This window comes from Scyliorhinus torazame, chromosome 13, assembly GCF_047496885.1.
Source record: "Scyliorhinus torazame isolate Kashiwa2021f chromosome 13, sScyTor2.1, whole genome shotgun sequence".
NCBI classification, from domain to species: Eukaryota; Metazoa; Chordata; class Chondrichthyes; order Carcharhiniformes; family Scyliorhinidae; genus Scyliorhinus; species Scyliorhinus torazame.
Genome location: NC_092719.1, coordinates 70,884,385 through 70,907,296, shown reverse-complemented (window position 1 = coordinate 70,907,296; position 22,912 = coordinate 70,884,385). Strand labels below are relative to the sequence as shown.

The 22,912-nt window shown below is 44.8% G+C and overlaps 1 protein-coding gene and 1 long non-coding RNA gene across 11 annotated transcripts in view; both read right to left on the bottom strand.

The window, feature by feature from the left end:
• Positions 1–6,322, bottom strand: part of LOC140388101 (uncharacterized) — a 65,992-nt gene extending 59,670 nt beyond the window's left edge. The window contains exon 1 of the long non-coding RNA XR_011934087.1: positions 3,892–6,322. This is a non-coding gene — a long non-coding RNA (uncharacterized lncRNA). The remainder of the gene's footprint in view (positions 1–3,891) is intronic.
• Positions 1–22,912, bottom strand: part of plekha5 (pleckstrin homology domain containing, family A member 5) — a 525,939-nt gene that overhangs the window by 448,789 nt on the left and 54,238 nt on the right. The gene's annotated exons all lie outside the window — the stretch shown is intronic.

The window sequence follows — 22,912 nt, the reverse complement described above, 5'->3', positions numbered from 1 at the left end:
ACAGAGTTTTGTTCAATGTAGATGACCTGCTCCACTATATTTCCAACCCCCTGGCCAGCCTGGAAAAGATAACAGGACTCCTCAGCATGTTCGGTGCCTTCTCCAGTTACAAACTCAACCTGGAGAAGAGCAAAATCTTCCCGGTGAACTCCTGAGAGGGAAGAGCAGAGCTGGAAGGACGATTGTTTAATGTGACCCAAACCAAGTTCAGGTACCTAGGGATACAAGTGCCTCACAATTGAAAGAGGCTCCACAAGTGGAATCTCTCCAGCCTAGTGGAGGAGGTGAAGAGGGCCTGCAAAGATGGAACTCACTCCCTCTTTTACTTGCAGGAAGAGTACAGGCAGTCAAAATTAATGTGCTACCTACCTTCCTCTTAGTATTCAGATCACTCTGGATCTTTATCCCCAAATCGTTCGTCACAAGGATTGACAAACTAATCATGGCCTTTGTCTGGGGGAGGGGGGAAGAATTCCCAGGATATGCAAGACCATCTTGCAGCAAGGGCAGCACTTGGGAGGACTGGCCCTTGCACATCTCTCTCCATTTAAATAGTACGCTGCTTTTTTCATTCTTCCTGCCACAGTATAAAAGTTCATATTTTTCCATATTATACTCCCAATTCCAATTTGATTGGTACGTGTGACAATAAATCAATTAAAGTACAGTGAAAAGTGTTTTTCTGTAGCCAAGAGAATGTACACGGTACGTATACAGTAGACAAAAAGAATAATCAACAAAGTACATCGACAAATAAGTAATTTTCTGTCCATTCATTTAACCTACCAATTTATAGAAATTACAAAAGACAAGGACCAGCCCCAGCAGTTTCTTAAGGGCTTGGACAATACTGTTGGAATCCCGGAGTAACCTAAATCTACTTGTGACAATAAAGATTATTATTATTGTATTATTTTCAATTTTTAAAACCTGTGAGCAAATGTGACTGCACCACAGGAGTGAAAACACTGACCAATACGCCTCTTTCATGTTAAAATATACTTTAATTTAAACACTGAATTAACCACATTAACAACAAAGAAATAGTTTTACAATTAACAGTTCTTAAATCAAATGAGAAACTCTAACTTACATCCTAAATCTGCCACTAAATATTCCAATTAGGCAAACCAATATTGATCAAACACCACTTATAAATAAAGTTAACAGCCAATGTGGTTTTACTTGCTTTTCTCTGTGCAGGGACCCATTCATGAGCAAGCTAAAAGACACTTATCAGACTAAATTCCTATGGCAAACTAACTACAGACAGACCTGGCTCCCCCGCCCCCCTTTTATTACATCATCCGCGTCCAAAGCATAAGGCATTCTTCTGTCTCCTCCCACAAGATGTCCCGTGACATGTTTAACCAGGACCAAATACAATGGGCTCAATCTAACGGAAAAGTTTTTCGAAGTGTTATTTGTGGCGGGTTTCGCTGGGAGTTTTCCGCCGCCTGTCGATGATTTCCCTACCGTTATCTAACCACACTTGGTCACTTTTTGGGGTCCTGGGGAGTTTCTCACCAGTTTAGCCCATACTTAGAATTATTTTCATCACTGGAGAGCTGAACTCACTGGCCAGACCGGCTCCTCAGAGATTGGATCAGAAATTTGAAAGTGTGCCCCAATCTCTAAGTGAGCTTGTGGGTCCCCCACCCATAGGAAATATCACCTCCTCACACATGGGCAGTACCCCACACCCCCTGCAAGTGAGGACGCCCCTCTATGGGGTCACCCCCTTTCAGGTCTTCCCATGCCCCCTTACAGGCTCCCCCTTCTAGGGCCCCCAACCTTCACCTGCCCCCCACCCCAACCCCCGAAGATCCCGGCGGCTCTTACATACCTGTCCTGCACCTCCGCCCTTCATACCCCCCCCTCCACCCTCCTTTCATAGCATGGCCCCCTTCAGGCCCTGACCCTTGGCAGTGCCACTCTGGCACCCGGACACTCTTGCACTGTCACCCTGGGAGTGATTCTGCTTTGCAGTACCATCCTGACAGCTTGGCAGTGCCAGGGTCGCAGAGCCAAGTTGCCAGCTGGACAGTGCCAAGGTGCCCGTGTACTAGGTGGAGGGCCAGGGTGTCATCCTGCACTATCCCTGGCCACCCAGGGGCCTCCAATCGCCTGGGAGACACCATGATGCCGTTCCACCTGATCCACGTTTGTGTGGACCAGCACTGAACGGTGCCCGGCTGAGGCCTCCCTGGGGAGGCCAGTAGATCCCAGGAGGCTGATCGATTCTGGTTAAGTGTGCTTAAATTTGTTTGAAACTGACTTAAGTGCATGCAGCCTGCTCCCGCCCATTGTGGGCGGGATTCTGGTCACACCACTTCGTGGGACTTGGATAGATACCGCGAGGCATCATGGCTGCACAGGATGCCTTACTCGGCATCTACCGGTCAGGTTGCACTCCCCGGTCGGGCGCAATGTAGCCGGTACATCTCGCCCAATATCTCTCTCAAATTACCTACACCCTAGGGTCCTCCAAAACAAAATATTCCATTAGCCAGCTAATTGTAAACAAGCAAATGTTTCTCAAATCTATCAGCAAGCACTGCACCTGTAAAATCAAGGGTTATCTCACTATTACGACACCTTAATCACAGCTTTAGCAGACATACTGTCTGAATGTATCGTATCCTGGTTTTTAAATAAATTACGGCAACAAACAAAATATAACAATTTTTCACATTCATCACACAATAATTGGCACTGCCAAGTGCAACTTTATTGAAGATTTGCTGAGATCATAAGCAGATATTAATGTTTAATTGATCATGATTTTGCATTCAACGAGTAGTAAGTTTTAAACAGCCAACAGAATGAAGAAACTGAAGTGAATCAAGGTGAAATATCAGAGCTACAGAAGGAGATTATGCTATATTTTCCACGCCAAAAGGAACATCAGATATTTAGCATCTAAATAAAAAGATCCATGATTAGGTATGCTAAAACTGCAATTAAGTCTAAAAGGTCACAATATTGATTGATTGGCACAAAATAAACATGCCTGGTTTGCAAATTTGATGCTGAAGAAATGGGATACAGTGATGAAAGGAGTTTAGAAATGTAAAAGTTAGAATTGGGTCAAATAAGCCATTTAAATTCGTTGACTTATTGGACCACATCAATTTAGGATACCAAAGGATTCAGCATTAGTGCCAAGTGGATCAATAATCAGAGATCTGCTCTTAGAATCACAATTTTAGCAGAAAGGAAATTAGTTTAAAATTTTCCTCCGTGAGAAGTTGAACACTTCTATAGGTTTCAGTGCTAGAAGAGCATTAGAGCACTAGATTTTACAGCAGACAAGCCAAATGTGTTAGGGTGATATTTTCTAGCTGTAAGAGATCAAAATCAAATGTGATAGGGTGATAACAGACATCAAATAGTAAGTACATTGAAACATCTTTGGATATTTATCTTTTTTATTTGTAAGGTTTTCAGTTTTCTTTTATATTCAAATGTATTTTCAAGGCCTAACTCCCAGAGAGCTAAATATTTTTCAGAGCATTGATTAGGGATCAAATAGCAAGTAGAGCAGTCATCATAGATCTCAGGCTGCTTATTTTAGTATGCTACATATATTAGCTGTTTTATAACAGTAGAACTGGCGCTAGGCATCTCATCATTATGAAAGAATCATTAATTACACTTTTCACGAAGGGCTGAGCTGTACAGAGGCAGTGGTGTAGTGGTATTGTCGCTGGACTAGTAATCCAGAGACATGCTCTGATGATCCAGGTTCAAATCCTGCCATGGCAGAAATTTGTATTCAATAAAAAAATGAAATAATATCTAATGATTACCATGAAACCATTGTGGATTGTCGTAAAAACCCATCTGGTTCACTAATGTCCTTTAGGGAAGGAAATCTGTCAATCTTACCTGGTCTGCCTACATGTGACTCCAGATCCACAGCAATGTGGTTGACTCTTAAATGCCCTCCAGGATGGGCATAAATACAGGCCCAGCCAGTGACGCATGCAAAATGCTGCAAGTTCACACACAAAGAGAAGTGGGTTGCAGTTTTCATTCTTGGTGATGAATTTGATTGGCAGCTCATCACACTGAGCTTTGAAACTGACAGGAGAGGACCATCAGATTGAATTCTCCCATTTTGAGACGAAGTGGAGTGGTAGCTGCAGGAACATGGAGTGATTTTCAATATATAACAGGTAAGTGAGAGGCAAAAATAGACATTGGAAAAGTAATAATAGGAAACAAAGAAATGGCAGAGGAACTGAATAGGTACTTTCCATCAGTCTTCACGGTGGAAGGCACCAGTGGGATGCCAGAGCTGCAGGAGAATCAGGGGACAGAGGCGAGTGCAGTGACCATCACTAAGGAGAAGGTTCTGGGGAAACTGAAAGGTCTGAAGGTGGATAAGTCACCTGGAGCAGATGGACCCCAGGTTCCTAAAAGAGATAATTGAGGAGATTGTGGAGACATTGGTGGTGATCTTTCAGGAATCACTGGAGGCAGGAAAGGTCCCAAAGGACTGGAAAATGGCTAATGTGACACCGCTGTTTAAGTAGGGAGGGAGACAGAAGACGGGAAATTATAGACCGCTTAGCCTGACTTTGGTCATTGGTAAGATTTTAGAGTCCATTATTAAAGATGAGATCGTGGAGTACTTGGAAGTACATGATAAAATAGGACTGAGTCAGCGCGGCTTCGTTAAGGGGAGGTCATGTCTGACAGATATGTTAGAGTTCTTTGAGGAAGTAACAAGGAAGTTATACAAAGGAAAACCAGTGGACGTGATTTATTTAGATTTCCAGACAGCCTTTAACAAGGTGCCGCATCGGAGACTATTGAATAAGTTAAGAGCCCATGGTGTTAAGTGTAAGATCCTGGCATGGATAGAGGATTGGCTGACTGGCAGAAGGCAGAGAGTGGGGACAGAGGGGTCTTTTTCAGGATGGCAGCCGGTGACTAGCGGTGTGCCTCAGGGGTCGGTGCTGGGACAACAATCTATCACAATATACAGTAATGATCTGGAAGATGGAACTGAAGGCACTGTTGCAAAGTTTGCAGATAATACAAAGATCTGTAGAGGGACAGGTAGTATTGAGGAAGCAGGCGGGCTGCAGAAGGACTTGGACAAGCTAGGAGAGTGGGCAAAGATGGAATACAATGTGGAAAAGTGTGAGGTTATGCACTTTGGAGGAGAAATTGAGGCATAGACTATTTTCTAAATGGGGAGATGCTTCGGAAAGCAGAAGCACAAAGAGACTTGGGAGTCCTTGTTCACAATTCTTTTAAGGTTAAAGTGCACGTTCAGTCGGCAGTTAGGAAGGCAAATGCAATGTTAGCATTCATGTCGAGAGGGCTAGAATACAAGACCAGGGATGTACTTCTGAGGCTATATTAGGTTCTGGTCAGACACCACATGGAGTATTGTGAGCAGTTTTGGGCCCCGTATCTAAGGAAGGATGTGATTGCCTTGGAAAGGGTCCAGAGGAGGTTCACAAGAATGATCCCTGGAATGAAGAGCTTGTCGTATGAAGAACGGTTGAGGACTCTGGGTCTGTACTCGTTGGAGTTTAGAAGGATGAGGGGGGGATCTTATTGAAACTTACAGGATACTGCGAGGCCTGGATAGAGTGGATGTGGAGAATATGTTTCCACTTATAGGAAAAACTAGGAACAGAGGACACAATCCTTTAAAACAGAGATGAGGAGGAATTTCTTCGGCCAGAGGGTGGTGAATCTGTGGAACTCTTTGCTGCAGAAGGCTGTGGAGGCCAAATCGCGGAGTGTCTTTAAGGCAGAGATAGATAGGTTCTTAAAACCTTAGTATCACTTTTAACCTTAATATTTCTAAATGTTTGTCCGGTTCCTCCTGTCCAGGAACCCGTGAAGCTAAGTTTTTCAGTGAATTACTTATCATAGATAAAGCATCATTTTTGGCTTCATTCTTCGCTTCTTTTTTCAGATCCTCATCTGTTAGATTTTCTAGAAACCGCGGAACCATTTCTATTATTGGAAGGAAGTATTTCTTCATGTATGCAAGGTAAGAAATTCATAACTGTCCAAAAGGTTTGATGAGTGCTGCAATTATCTCAACATTAATGCCAGCCTCTTGCAGGTTTTCCGACCCACCATGGCGGCCACCAGCGGAAGATCCCACTGTAAATTCACGCCACTGTGAAATGGACTCTTGGGCCTCCTGCCATGTTCTGTCCACTGTTGAATAAGTCGGTGAGGGCTTGGGAGAATTCACCCATCATTGTTTTTCTCTCTCACTGAGTGGCATGACATGCACATTTCACTCCAGATTGGGGTGAGTGGGTGGTGAGGAACGGAATGGAGAGAAAAACATATTTTGTTTATTCTTGCAATCTTTGTGGAAAAATACAATTTACTACAGAACTCTTCAGTCTATTTTTAATTGAGCATTCATCCTCACTGCTGCAAGCAAATTGTCTCTGTTTGCTTGTACAAATGTGATTACATTTCAGAAATAAATTCCTTGGTTGTGAAGGGCATTAAAGTTATCCTGACAACCATAAAAGGTACTTCATAAATACACGTTCTTTCTTTCTGAAAGAAATCGGCAAACGCACGTGCAAGATCATAATTTTCAATATACATAATAAGAGGTCTCTGGGGCACATAAAATTTAACTAGCTTTCTGAAAGATAGGCTATATTGTTTGCTTACGAGAAAAGGTATTCACTCTAAACCTGATGAAAACTGAAAAATTGCCTGTAGAACTCCTACATATTTTACGTTGAATCAATAATTGGATCAGAAGAACGTATTTAAGATGGGTTTCAATAATATAGAATATAAGAACTAGAAGCAGGAGTAGGCCAGCTGGCCCTCGAGCCTGCTCCACCATTTAATGAGATCATGGCTGATCTTTTGTGGACTCAGCTCCACTTTCCGGTCCGAACACCATAACCCTTAATCCCTTTATTCTTCAAAAAACTATCTTTATCTTAAAAACATTTAATGAAGGAGCCTCTACTGCTTCACTGGGCAAGGAATTCCATAGATTCACAACCCTTTGGGTGAAGAAGTTCCTCCTAAACTCAGTCCTAAATCTACTTCCCCTTATTTTGAGGCTATGGCCCCTAGTTCTGCTTTCACCCACCAATGGAAACAACCTGCCCGCATCTATCCTATCTATTCCCTTCATAATTTTATATGTTTCTATAAGATCCCCCCTCATCCTTCTAAATTCCAACGAGTACAGTCCCAGTCTACTCAACCTCTCCTCGTAATCCAACCCCTTCAGCTCTGGGATTAACCTAGTGAATCTCCTCTGCACATCCTCCAGTGCCAGTACGTCCTTTCTCAAGTAAGGAGACCAAAACTGAACACAATACTCCAGGTGTGGCCTCACTAACACCTTATACAATTGCAGCATAACCTCCCTAGTCTTAAACTCCATCCCTCTAGCAATGAAGGACAAAACTCCATTTGCCTTCTTAATCACCTGTTGCACCTGTAAACCAACTTTTTGCGACTCATGCACTAGCACACCCAGGTCTCTCTGCACAGCAGCATGTTTTAATATTTTATCATTTAAATAATAATCCCTTTTGCTGTTATTCCTACCAAAATGGATAACTTCGCATTTGTCAACATTGTATTCCATCTGCCAGACCCTAGCCCATTCACTTAGCTTATCCAAATCCCTCTGCAGACTTCCAGTATCCTCTGCACTTTTTGCTTTACCACTTATCCTAGTGTCGTCTGCAAACGTGGACACATGGCCCTTGGTCCCCAACTCCAAATCATCTATGTAAATTGTGAACAGTTGTGGGCCCAACACTGATCCCTGAGGGACACCACTAGCTACTGATTGCCAACCAGAGGAACACCCATTAATCCCCACTCTTTGCTTTCTATTAATTAACCAATCCTCTATCCATGCTACTACTTTCCCCTTAATGCCATGCATCTTTATCTTATCCAGCAATCTTTTGTGTGGCACCTTGTCAAAGGCTTTCTGGAAATCCAGATATACCACATCCATTGGCTCCCCGTTATCTACCGCACTGGTAATGTCCTCAAAAATTCCACTAAATTAGTTAGGCACGACCTGCCCTTTATGAACCCATGCTGCGTCTGTCCAATGGGACAATTTCCATCCAGATGCCTCGCTATTTCTTCCTTGATGATAGATTCCAGCATCTTCCCTACTACCGAAGTTAAGCTCACTGGCATAATTACCCGCTTTCTGCCTACCTCCTTTTTTAAACAGTGGTGTCACGTTTGCTAATTTCCAATCTGCCGGGGCCACCCCAGAGTCTAGTGAATTTTGGTAAATTATCACTAGTGCATTTGCAATTTCCCTAGCCATCTCTTTTAGCACTCTGGGATGCATTCCATCAGGGCCAGGAGACTTGTCTACCTTTAGCCCCATTAGCTTGCCCATCACTACCTCCTTGGTGATAACAATCCTCTCAAGGTCCTCACCTGTCATAGCCTCATTTCCATCAGTCACTGGCATGTTATTTGTGTCTTCCACTGTGAAGACCGACCCAAAAAACCTGTTCAGTTACTCAGCCATTTTCTCATCTCCCATTATTAAATCTCCCTTCTCATCCTCTAAAGGACCACTATTTACCTTAGCCACTCTTTTTTGTTTTATATATATGTAGAAACTTTTACTATCTGTTTTTATATTCTGAGCAAGTTTACTCTCATAATCTATCTTACTCTTCTTTATAGCTTTTTTAGTAGCTTTCTGTTGCCCCCTAAAATGAATGATAAAACAATGACTGGAGATAAAAGTAAGCTGAGATTTGAGACAAAATACAAATATTATTTAGCAATGGATAAAGTAGGAAGAAGCAGTTGCGGTTTTCAGATTTTTATAGGTACAATGAGTTGCATTTGATATTTATTGCCATGATAAACACCTCTTATGGTACTGAGCTGGCAATTATAGGAGTATCAAGCAATCTAAGACACTCATGGTCATCACTTTACAACCCTGAGAACTCCGCTTTCCTCAACTCCCTTCACTCCACCACTTGCCATGCCTTCAGCCGCGCAAGACTTAATCTCTGGAATTCTCACCCTCAAACTCTTCCCAACTTTATCTCCTCCTTCAAGATCCTCCTCAAAATCTACATCCTTGATCAGCCCATCTAATATTTTCTTTAGCTTGATGCATAGTTGTTGCACTGTGCTCCTGTGAAACATCTAAGGACATTCACTTCTGTAAAACAGAATTGCAAACTCTTGTATTATGTAATTAAGGTATGACATGTGCACCACCAATATAAGAAAGCAAGATAAAATGATTTACAGAGATACTGTGAAACAACTGTTACATCATGTATAAATATTTATAACTGGGAAATATGGTATAATACTTGTGCTAATGCTGTAGTTAGGAGTTACTGTTGAAAAAAAAATTCATATAGTAATTAAATGAAAGCAGGCTAATGCAATTTTAGGATTTTTTTCCTCTCCTTTCCTTCTCTAATTTGGCCCATTATAAGCCTTCTTCAATGTGACTGGTAGGTGTCTACAAGAATCATCTTTGTTTCCTTAAGAACAACCTAATACTTTGTGAACAAATAGGCGGGTATTGCATAATGTTAACTATGTGGTTTATAACAATATGTAATATTAAGTGAGTACTTCAAGGAAAAAAATACATATAATATGATAAACAGATCAGAGGTAAGTGTATGGTGTTGGTGAGTGGTATGTTCATTACTGAAGTTGTCACTTTGTTCGCAAAGTGCTCTCTTCGTTCCCCCAATTGCCGAGTCACACATTGATGGATAGGATGTTATCTTGTAATGAGCTGGGGGAAGGGAGGATCGCGGATAAAAATGGATGGTTGCTGAAGATGGGGAAGGCTGGAGATGGGGACGGCTCCGCTAAATGAGATAAAGGGGAAGTGGGAAGGAGAATTGGGTTGGTGCTGGGGGGGCCTGGAGTGAGATTCGGTATAGGGTAAACTCTACCCTGACAACAGAGTCATCCAGACTCAAAACATTAGCTCCCTTCTCTCTCCACAGATGCTGTCAGACCTGCTGAGATTGGCCAGTATTTTCTATTTTTGTTTCAGATTCCAGCATCCACATAAATGTCTTTTATCTAGGGTAAACTCTACTTCCTCTTGTGCCAGGCTGAACCTGATACAATTTAAAGTTGTCCATAGGGTGCACATGACTAGAGCACGCATGAGTACGTTCTTCCTGAGGTGGAGGTTGGGTGCGAGAGGTGTTTAAGGGGGCCGGCAAATCTCTCTCAAATGTTCTGGACCTGCCAAAAATTGGTTGAGTTCTCGCCGTCGGTTTTTGAGACCAGGTCGCTGATCGTGCAGTTGAGGTTGGAGACGTGCCCATTGGTGGCGATTTTTGGGGTGTCCAATTTGCCAAACTCCTGGAGGGAAAGAGTGCCAATGTTTTAGCCTTCACCTCTCTGATTGCCCGGCGACGAATCCTGCTTGGGTGGAGGTCAGCGGCGCCATCTAGGGCCTCGGCATGGTTGGGGGACGTTCCACAATTTCTGCAACTAGAAAAAAATCAAATATGCCCTTAGTGGGTCGGAAGAAGGGATTTACTCAAGGTGCAGGCCGTTCATCGCTGCCTTTAAGGATCTGTTTGTTGCCAACAATTTGGGGGAAGGGGTGCTTGGGGGGGGGGGGGGGGGGGAGGTTGGAGGGGGGAGGGGGTTAAGGGGGGCTGGTGTCTCAGGGTTATAATAGTTCGTTTGTAACATTAACTCGTCTACTGAGGTAACAGGAAAGGAGAGGTCACCCTGTTTGGGGTTTTCTATAGGCCTCGGAAAAGTTCCAGAGATGTAGAGGAGAGGATTGCAAAGATGATTCTGGATAGGAGCGAAAGCAACAGGGTAGTTGTTATGGGGGACTTTAACTTTCCAAATATTGACTGGAAACGCTATAGTTAGAGTACATTAGATGGGTCCGTTTTTGTCCAATGTGTGCAGGAGGGTTTCCTGACACAGTATGTAGATAGGCCAACGAGAGGCGAGGCCATGTTGGATTTGGTACTGGGTAATGAACCAGGACAGGTGTTAGATTTGGAGGTAGGTGAGCACTTTGGTGATAGTGACCACAAGTCGATTACGTTTACTTTAGTGATGGAAAGGGATAGGTACATACCGCAGGGCAAGAGTTATATCTGGGGGAAAGGCAATTATGATGCGATGAGGCAAGACTTAGGTTACATCGGATGGAGAGGAAAACTGCAGAGGATGGGCACAATGGAAATGTGGAGCTTGTTCAAGGAACAGCTACTGAGTGTCCTTGATAAGTATGTACCTGTCAGGCAGGGAGGGGCAGCACGGTAGCCTTGTGGAGAGCACAATTGCTTCACAGCTCCAGGGTCCCAGGTTCGATTCCGGCTTGGGTCACTGTCTGTGCGGAGTCTGCACATCCTCCCCGTGTGTGCGTGGGTTTCCTCCGGGTGCTCCGGTTTCCTCCCACAGTCCAAAGATGTGCAGGTTAGGTGGATTGGCCATGATAAATTGCCCTTAGTGTCCAAAATTGCCAGTAGTGTTGGGTGGGGTTACTGGGTTATGGGGATAGGGTAGAGGTGTGGACCTCGGATAGGGTGCTCTTTCCAAAAGCCGGTGCAGACTCGATGGGCTGAATGGCCTCCTTCTGCACTGTGAAATCTATGATTCTATGATTCTAAGTGGTCGAGTGAGGAAACCGTGGTTTACTAAAGCAGTCGAAACACTTGTCAAGGGGAAGAAGGAGACTTATGTAAAGATGAGACATGAAGGTTCAGTTAGGGCGCTCGAGAGTTACAATTTAGCTAGGAAGGACCTAAAGAGAGAGCTAAGAAGAGCCAGGAGGGGACATGAGAAGTCTTTGGCAGGTAGGATCAAGGATAACCCTAAAGCTTTCGACAGGTATGTCAGGAATAAAAGAATGACTAGGGTAAGAGTAGGGCCAGTCAAGGACAATAGTGGGAAGTTGTGCTTGGAGTCAGAGGAGATAGGAAAGGTGCTAAATGAATATTTTTTATCAGTATTCACACAGGAAAAAGACAATGTTGTCGAGGAGCATACTGAGATTCAGGCTACTAGACTAGAAGGGCTTGAGGTTCATAAGGAGGAGGTGTTAGCAATTCTGGAAAGGGTGAAAATATATAAGTCACCTGGGCCGGATGGGATTTATCCTAGGATTCTCTGGGAAGCTAGGGAGGAGATTGCTGAGCCTTTGGCCTTGATCTTTAAGTCATCTTTGTCTACAGGAATAGTGCCAGAAGACTGGAGGATAGCAAATGTTGTCCCCTTGTTCAAGAAGGGGTGTAGAGATGACCCCGGTAACTATAGACCAGTGAGCCTTACTTCTGTTGTGGGGAAAATCTTGGAAAGGTTCATAAGAGATAGGATGTATAATCATCTGGAAAGGAATAATTTGATTAGAGATAGTCAACGCGGTTTTGTGAAGGGTAGGTCGTGCCTCACAAACCTTATAGAGTTCTTTGAGAAGGTGACTAAACAGATGGATGAGGGTAAAGCAGTTGATGTGGTGTATATGGATTTCAGTAAAGCGTTTGATAAGGTTCCCCATGGTAGGCTACTGCAGAAAATACAGAGGCTGGGGATTCAGGGTGATTTAGCAGTTTGGATCAGAAATTGGCTAGCTGGAAGAAGACAAAGGGTGGTGGTTGATGGGAAATGTTCAGACTGGAGTCCACTTACTAGTGGTGTACCACAAGGATCTGTTTTAGGGCCACTGCTGTTTGTCATTTTTATAAATGACCTGGAGGAGGGCGTAGAAGGATGGGTGAGTAAATTTGCAGATGCCACTAAAGTCGGTGGAGTTGTGGACAGTGCGGAAGGATGTTACAAGTTACAGAGGGACACAGATAAGCTGCAGCGCTGGACTGAGAGGTGGCAAATGGAGTTTAATGTAGAAAAGTGTGAGATGATTCATTTTGGAAGGAATAACAGGAATACAGAGTACTGGGCTAATGGTAAGTTTCTTGTCAGTGTGGATGAGCAGAGAGATCTCGGTGTCCATGTACATAGATCCCTGAAAGTTGCCACCCAGGTTGAGAGGGTTGTTAAGAAGGTGTACGGTGTGTTAGCCTTTATTGGTAGAGGAATTGAGTTTCGGAGCCATGAGGTCATGTTGCAGCTGTACAAAACTCTGGTGCGGCCGCATTTGGAGTATTGCGTCCAATTCTGGTCGCCGCATTATAGGAAGGATGTGGAAGCATTGGAAAGGGTGCAGAGGAGATTTACCAGAATGTTGCCTGGTATGGAGGGAAGATCTTATGAGGAAAGGCTGAGGGGCTTGAGGCTGTTTTCGTTAGAGAGAAGAAGGTTAAGAGGCGACTTAATTGAGGCATACAAGATGATCAGAGGATTGGACTGGGTGGACAGCCTTTTTCCTCGGATGGTGATGTCTAGCACGAGGGGACATAGCTTTAAATTGGGGGGAGATAGATATAGGACAGATGTCAGAGGTAGGTTCTTTACTCAAGAGAGTAGTAAGGGCGTGGAATGCCCTGCCTGCAACAGTAGTGGACTCGCCAACACTAAGGACATTCAAATGGCCATTGGATAGACATATGGACAATAAGGGAATAGTGTAGATGGGCTTTAGAGTGGTTTCACAGGTCGGCGCAACATCGAGGGCCGAAGGGCCTGTACTGCGCTGTAATGTTCTATTAAAATATTACAAATAATTTGTAATATATTTGAGTGTTTTTTTTATATGTTTGTGAATTTTTTTGGATTGTTTGGAATAAAATATATATTTTTAAAAGTTACTGAAGTTGTCTCACTTTGAATTCCACACTCTAAGAACAGGGGCTGGATTCTCCGCACCCTGACGCCAAAATCGCAGCCAGCGCGGAGAATCCATTTTCCCGCACGGAATCAGGACCGGCGCCAGTTCCCCGATTCTGCGGGCCCCGAAAAGCGGCATACTCAGGGAGTACGCTGCGCTGCCTAGGACGTACCTGGGGCCATTGCCAAAGGTCCGCTCCCCCATTCTCCGCCCCCGACCGGCCGAAGTCCCGATAACGTGGAACTAATGTGGTCCAGCTGGTCGGGATACTTGCATGGCGGCTGCGGAGGGCCGCAGAATGACGGTCGGAGAATATATGTGCGGGTGGACAGGGTTAGGCGCGCGGCCGATCTGGGGATTTATTTTTCAGGTACAGCTCTGCGATCCAAGTCCGCCATGGAGCACGGGGTGGCCGGGGGCCGCTGCCGTGCGCATGCCCGGCCTCCGACCGTAAGTGCGGGGGCCTGTATCTGCAGCAAAAACTGTTGGATCTACTGGCTAGATCCCTGCTAGCCCCCTGCAGGGGTAGGAATTTGTGGTCCTTCACGCCAGTTTTTCTGGCGTGAAACACCGTTTTGACGCCGGCGTGGAGACACAGCCCCAATAATGGAGAATCCAGCCCCCGGGTCTTTAAGATCATGGTTCCGGTTGTGTGAAAGATTAAACAACTTACGGTCAGGTGAGAAGCAGTGGAATGGGTCTGCAACAGGTGTTTTTTTACGAATTTACCATTTCAGTGAGTGTTTAACTGTTTAAGTGCTGTGACCATAAAAGACAGACATAGACATAGATTATCATAGATTCATAGAATTTACAGTGCAGAAGGAGGCCATTCGGCCCATCGAGTCTGCACCGATGAAAGAGCACCCTACCCAAGGTCAACACCGCCACCCTATCCCCACAACCCCACCCAACACTAAGGGCAATTTTGGACACTAAGGGCAATTTATCATGGCCAATCCACCTAACCTGCACATCTTTGGACTGTGGGAGGAAACCGGAGCACCCGGAGGAAACCCACGCACACACGGGGAGGATGTGCAGACTCCGCACAGACAGTGACCCAAGCCGGAATCGAACCTGGGACCCTGGAGCTGTGAAGCAATTGTGCTATCCACAAGGCTACATGTTGTGCTGTAGGTTTTAAAAGGGAATCACATTTATTGTGATTAACACCGAATGTAATAAAAATAATGAAAATGCTCCAACTCTCGCATTCAAGAGTACATGCACACAAATAAATTACAAAGTGGAAGGCTCCGGTTAAATTGTTTAAGAGTTCAAAAAAAATTTGCTTGGGATCTTGTACACTGTAGACTGATGACTTGGGTGGTTTCAGACAGGGCCCTATGATTTTTCAGGATATTTGGGTGGATTCTCCATTGCCCGAGGCCGGTATTGGGATTTCTGATCGGGCAGAGAACATCGGGTCACCCAAAAAACATGATCAGTACCGGGCACCAGCCCAGTGGTTAAGCTCGAAATTTCCCCGCCGCTGCCGGCAGCACGCTACCTGCTCCGTGCCAGCACAAACCTGTAAATCAATATTAAGCATGCATATGCATGCAATTAATGGGCTCTGGTGGGATCGAAGCTCTCTGATGGAGAGGGGGAGGTCTCTGATGCAGAGTGGGTAAGTGAGGGGGGGGGGGGGGGTCTGGTTACCCTCATGCATATATACTGTGGGGGATTGACCCGTTATTCCCGTGGTGGGGCGAGAGGGAGGATGGCATGAAGTGGGGGCATGATCAGCATTGTGGGGAAGGAGGGGCCTGCCGTCAGACCTTGGGATCGGGCTGCCCGCTCAAAATGGCAGCCCGAGTCCGGTATTTCAACGGAATCCAGCAGAGCTCTCCACCATGCGTATCATTGCATGGTTATGGAGTGAGACTCGCACCTGTGACACCTCACAGCGCCAGAGGAGACCAGGCCCAATTCTCCACTGACAGAAGCTACAGAGGCCACAGAATGGAGAATCCCGGCTATCGCGTCAAGATGATGTTGATGGATGATTTCTATCTTTTTTCCCCTCGAGTTAGCAGCTGCTGGGTTGATTTTTGAAGACGCCACTTGCAGTATGTGGCTGGTCAACAACAGGCAGGGCACAAAATTACAGGATGGCTGGAGAGAAATTGCCCATTCAGAATCTGTCTGATCTTACACTCAGACTTCTGACTGGGCCGAAGAAAATCAGTTTCTTAAAACATCAAAGGGTCAGTTGGCTCATCACAATATCTCACAAACTGACCAGTTACCCATACAAAGAAAGTAGGCTCCTGGTCCTTTGTTTAGAAATGTTTAGATTATAGCTGGAGGAGTTCCTTTCTCAGCCAAGGTGTATTGTCCAGAGTGACTGAGTCTAATGGTTTTTTCCAAACCCAGAGGAATACATAGGTCATATCTGCATATTTTATGAATGGTTCAAGAAATGGTTCATTCACACTAATTAAAGTTGTTCATCTCTGCTGGGCTAGCTGCAGAGCTTGACTCCGTTCCAATGGCTTTGGAATTATAGGGTGCAGCTATGCAAATGCTTGGCCAAAGTGGAAGCTACTTTATTTACCCAGTTTATTCCGCCCACTCAATAAATAAAGTCATTTTCTATATAAACATGGGTTTTATAATATCATGAACCTGAAAAGATATTTGTCTGTGCTTATTAAAAATAAAGTTTCTGTTTAAAATTTTAAAGCAGATCAAAATTGAAGGGACATGTTGAAAAGTTATTGAGATTTCAAGACATAACAGGAATTATTTGTCTCAGAACACAAATGCAACCATGATTAGCAGACCACACTGCCTCGTATTCAAAATTTTGAATTTGCATAATTTCTCCAGTTTATTTAGTTTAACGATAAACTAATGATGATTATTTAACCCAGGCATTGTCAAAGTCGGGGTACACGACCCGCGGGTGGGTCGCGGAGCAGTCTGTCACGGCGCTCCCGATAGCGCAAATCTGCGAACAACAGCCACAAGCAGCCTTCAGAATGGCCACGAACGTATAAAAAATATGCGGCCGCACTGCGCATGCATGCCCGCTCATCGGTGCGAGGACATATGCGCAATGCGGCTGAAATGTTTAGAATCTGGACGCAGCCTTTTTGAAGGCCGCTCGCAGCCGGCATTATTAAAAGCCGGCTGCAAAAAGTTCAGGGAGAATGATGTGATTGGTTGCTTTCTGAACTTTGATGCTGATGAAGTGGAAGTCTCTTACTCCAAGAATGGTGAGTGATCCAACGATGATTTCATCACAGCTGTAGCTTCAACCAAGAGATGTCAACTTTTTTAATCTTGATTTTTAAACATTCCAAAATAAAGTGCCTGCTGGTCGTATTTGGAAGCTTTATCAATTAATTGATTTTCAAGTCTCTTATTTTGTCACATTTTTAATTGTAATGTTTAGGTGAAATGTGGTGAACCTCCAATTTCTAGAGGATGAAAACATTTTCAGTTTCTGCATTTTTTTCCTGTTAAACTTTATCAAATAAACCTCCCCCTGAACTTGAAAAATAAAAGCCAGCTGCTGTTGCCCGCGAATTTGTGCAATCAGAGACGCTGAAGATTTTTAAAAAAATTCTATGTAATCTTCATGCCTGAAGGGAGGCAGAGAGCTGGTCACGCCTCCCCAAACATTGACATTGTGCTTTGGGTGCGATTGCGATTCCTCCATTTTGTCAGCAGCAAACAAGGTAAGAGAAAATGGTGTGTCGCCGGTTGGTAAAAATGGGTCTCCGTAAAAAAAGTTTGAAAAACTGCTTTAACCCAACATCTGTACTCTCAAAGGCCTGAATTGACGAGTGGGTACAACTGGAGCTGGAGGAGCAGATTTTATTGATGAATGAGGTGAAAGATATTCTTCAGGGAAGCAGTCTTCATCACAAGAACCTACTGGAACAATTTACTAAGTGAAAGACACTCAGCGGCATTCTCCGTCGGCGGGATCCACCGGTTGGCTGCAGGAACAGAGAATCCCACTGCTGGCAGGGGCATGCTGCACCGGAAAACGAGGCTCACGGACCAGAGAATCCCGCCCACTAATTTTCAGAACCAGCCTGCCAAATATATGTGCAGAAATCGACATTGAGCTTTGGCAATTCACCAAAACAGTGAGCAGGACAGCAATTTTCCGTGCAAAAAATTTAAAAGTCAAACCTCCACGAGCTTGGAATGTCCAAGAACTGCAGTTCATTCCTCTTAATTTTAAAGTGGTTTTATTCAATGTTTCTGATTAACTCAATTTTCTGAGCACTAAAGCCCTACAATGCTGCATCATTTACATTTCAAAAACATGGCTGGTTTAACCACAGAATACATGTGAAAACAACAAGTGCAATCTAATTCAAAGTGCTCTACTAGTCAGACTGATGACTATCCTCCTGGTGTACAATATGAAAAGCAGCAAAATATCTTTTTTGATGGGCTCTCACTAGCATAGGGGTTCACAGCACATAGGACATCACTCCACTCTCAAAAGAGAATATTTTTACATGTGCATACTTACTAACAAAGTGGCATTTTAAAAAAAGATATTGGGACTATGTCCCCACGCCAGCGTTAAAACGGTGGAGTTTAACGGCAGAAAAACTGGCGTGAAAGGACCACAAATTTCTAGTCCTGCAGGGGGCTAGCAGGGACCCGGCGCAGATCTAGCAGCTTTTGCTGCAGATACTGGTCCCCGCACTTCCGGATCGGAGGTCGCACATGCGCACGGCCTCCGATCCGGAAGTGCGGGGACCCGTACCTGCAGCAAAAGCTGCTGGATCTATGCGAAGGGTGGCCGCACCATGCTCCATGACGGACTCGGACCGCAGATTGGACCTGAAAAATAAATTGCCCGCGCGCCCGACCTGTCCACCCGCAAACACATTCCCCGGCCGCCTACAAGGACCCCCTGCCCTCCGGTCAGCCCATCCACAGACTGAGTCCGCAGCCGCCATGCGAGTATCCCAACTGGCTGGACCACATTAGTTCCACACAGTCGGGACTTCGGCCAGTCAGGGGCAGCGAATGGCGGAGGTAGGCCAGAGTATGCCGCTTCTCGGAGTCCATAGAATCGGGGAACTGGCACCGGTGCCGATTCTATGTGGGAAATGGATTCTCTGCCCTCGCGCCAGCCGCGGTTTCAGCTTCGAAGTCCGGAGAATCCAGCCCACTTTATTCCAAACATACACAAAATACACCAACAATATACACTGTCAATCAAAACATAGTCAACTATTTGTAGTTTTTCCCCTATTAAACCCCCCACAAAGACCAGCTCCTCAAATAAGTCATTAACAGCCCCCACAGCACCTCAAAATCCTCTTCTGACCCCCTCAACTCAAACCTAATTTTCTCCAGCCAGAAAAAGCCGTACAAGTCCCCCAGTGGCATATCCAACCTCCAATTCAACGAGATTCTCCGCCGGGCAATCAGAAAGGCGAAGGCCACTACAACGGCCATCTCCCTCCAGCAGCTCCGGCTCCTCTGAAACCCCAAAGATCACCACCATTGGGTCCGGCCTGACCTCAGCCCCCGACATCCTGGATAGCCTCCCAAACACCATCTCGCAAAAGCGCTCCAGCTTCTTGCAACACCAGGACATGTGAGCATGATTTGCTGGCCCCGCCTACACTTGTCACACCCATCAGTCACCCCTGGAAGAACCCACTCATCCTCACCCGTGTCATCTGCACCCTGTGCACCATCTTGAACTGAATCGAGCTCATCCTTGCGCAGGAGGAGGTCGAGTTCACCCAGTGCCCCCACATTATTTCCTTCCCCAATTCCTCCTCCCACTTACGCTTTATCCTCATTACCTGTGTCTTGTCCTGCTCCCCTAACTACCTATACATCTCTCCAATCCTACCCGCCCCCAAATCATCAGGGAGCAACAGTTGCTCCACCATCATGTACTCTGGTAACTGGGGGAACGTCTGCCACTCCTTTCGCGCCAAGTCCCGCACCTGCATGTACCTATACTCGATACCCCTCCGCAGCTCAAATCTCTCCCACAGCTCGTCCGGAAGAACATGGCATCTCCAAAACTAGGTTTCGTTTCTGGAGTCAAGAATGCGCAAGTTAAAAATTGTTTTTTTTTTAAAGTGATCTTGGATTTAGATGTGCATTACTGTATGTGCATTACTGTAGATCAGATTTTAAAGGCAGATGGCAGTCAGTGAATGTGATTAGAAAAGGTCCACTAACTTGAAACATTTAATTACCAAAATTACTAAGTAAAAGTTAAATTTAAATTCAGTCTAGGAGGTGGAAGTCATTTCGGTTTTTAACTAAACAGAAAATAAATTGCTTCATTTCATGTCCCAGTAGGCACAAAAAGGAAATTACTTCTTCATCCAGTTTTCAAATTGTAATTCACAGCATGACCAAATAGAGAGCAACATTTCCTTTTCACTCTGCAGAGGCAGATACATCTTGTCACATTACGTCAGACAAGGTGACGTTCACCAATCATTGAAAATAGATGCCTATAAAGCAAACTGCAAGCTATTCTTTTCTAATATTCATGCATTTCCTCTGGTTCTGCTCATAGAAAAGTCTCAGGTGGTTTTAATACCGATGTTTATAAAGCCAAAATAAAACCATCCTTCCAGGACCTAGCAGAACCAAAGATGCTTCCTCTTCTATCTTTTGTGCATTCCATTCTTCCCTCACCTCAACAAGGTGACTCTACAAATTTCTTTAGAGAATTTGATTCCCCAAACTCATTTGTTATATTATGAGTTCTTTTGGTGTCTCAATGATGAGATCTTGAGACCTATATGTTTAGACATGAACCATTTATTATTAATCTTTAACTATGTTCAGGTCCCAGCTAGTGCCATGCATGGTGCTACTGTCTCCATGCAGGCTCTTTCTCGAATGTTCTATCAGTCTGTAACCTACAGCAGGGTTTGTCGAACTCAGGGTCACGGCCCGTAAATGGGTTGCAGGCGGATGTCGGAGGAATCAGTCGTGGCATTCCCGATGAAGGGAGGAACATCCAACGGCCGCAACTGGCTTTTAAAAATGCCGGCCCAACCGACTCCCAAGAATGCTGGCCATGTGTGCCCCCTCAGCCGGATCGGGAAGTGTGCACGCCGGGAGCAGAGTGGTGCAGCCAGCTTCCTCTTGACGTCAGTGAGCTGTCCCAGGTCCAGTTTTTTTAAACAAACAACAGAGACGTCCTACTAGAAGCGGCAGTAGAGAGCAGGTCACGCACCCCATACTTCGATATCATGTCTTCTAGGCACGAAATCACGGAGCAGAGATTCTTACATTTTGTAGCTGCCAGCAATGAAGAATTGAAAATGGATCATTTTGTAACAAGGAAGAGAGGGTCAGAGTCACAGACAGGCCAGGATCTCACAACTAAATCTGCTGGAGAGGTGGTCAGGAGAGTCCACGGCAGGACAAAGCAGAGCTGGTGTGAGCTCCAGGGTCTCTGGTGAGCAACCCATTAAGAAGAAGCTGAAATCAGGAACAAAGAAAATTAAAGATGAATTTTAACGGTATGGCTTTATTAATTGAGCCAATGCAAATCACGTTGTAAAGCCCCTGTGTATGCAGGGAAGTACTAACAAATGAAAGTTTAAAACCCTCAAAACTTCAAAGGCATTTGAAGACAAACCTCCTGATTTTTTTCAAAGGATGCAGCGAGAACTTAAATCGGCAGCTGAAGCCCTCAGCAGAAATGTTACATTGAGTGATAAAGTACAATTAGCCTCTTACATGGTGCTTACCATGTAGCTAAAGAGAAAATGCCCCACACTGTAGCAGAGATGAATTCTCCTTGCAGCAATAGACGTAGTTTGCAGGTGTGAGGTTAGTTGAAAAAGTGAAGGTAATTACACAGTGGCTCTCTGAATTTGTATTTTTGCTGAAAATGTAGAAGCCCTGCTTGTTTCTAGTTTAAAATCAGCACAGGAGTTTTCAATACAATTGATGAAAGTACAAATATTTCAGATTGGCAAAATGAATTGTTGAGAATTTGCTGTGCTGCTTGACATTACCAACAAACACGACTGGTGCAGAGATTTATGAAGCATTGAATAGGACATGGTTGGAAACTGCGAACTAAACTGGGTCCATTGCAGTTGAATCATAGATCATAGAATTTACAGTGCAGAAGGAGGCTATTCGGCCCATCGAGTCTGCACCGGCTCTTGGAAAGAGCACCCTACCTAAGCCCACACCTACACCCTATCCCCGCAACCCAGTAACCCCCACCTAACCTTTTTTGGACACTAAGGGCAATTTTAGCATGGCAAATCCACCTACGCTGCACATCTTTGGACTGTGGGAGGAAACTGGAGCACCGGGAGGAAACTCACGCAGACATGGGGAGAACGTGCAGACTCCACACAATGACCCATGCCGGGAATCGAACCGAGACTCTGGAGCTGTGAGGCAACTGTGCTACCGTGCACCCCCGAATCACAAGCGATGCAGCAGCCAACATGACTGGGAAAAGCAGCAAAGTTATTAGAAGGATTAAGGAGGCAGTTAGTCAGGACACTGTTTGGAATCACTGTTTTATTGACCGTGAGGCATTACATTGAAAGGAATTTGATCTGGCCTTGAAGTGACATTGAAAGGAATTGTGAAAGTTGTGGATTTCATTAAATGTAGTGCACTCAATACCAGGCTTTTTGAGACTCAGTGTCCCGATATGGGGGAACGAGCACACACATTTATTGTTCCACACAGTACATTGGCTGTCAAAGGGTCCGGTGCTAATCGGAGTTTACGAACTGAGGTATCAAATTCATGCTCTCCTCCTTGAGAAATCATCCCCTCTGGCTGATTCATTCGCTGGCAAAACTTGGATGCTAACTATGCCTTAACTTGTAGACATCTTTTCAATTCAAAACCTCAAACGGCAAGGGAAGGATGATGATTGTTTCGGCACTGTGAACAAAAGTCATTACACGTTTGGCGAGTAATGTGCAAACACAAAGCCAAAACTACTACATGTTCCCCACACTGCTACGACACACCAAAGAAAACAGTGTTAGTAAGGGAATTGTCAATAGACTGGCAAGCCTAATTCAGTTGCATCTGGGTGCGTTGATCAACACTTTTTGTCGCTACCTTCCAGAGGAGAAGTTTCAGATTTTGAGAGCGAAGCGGTGGGTGAAAAATCCCTGAGAGTTTGAAAGAGTCAATTAT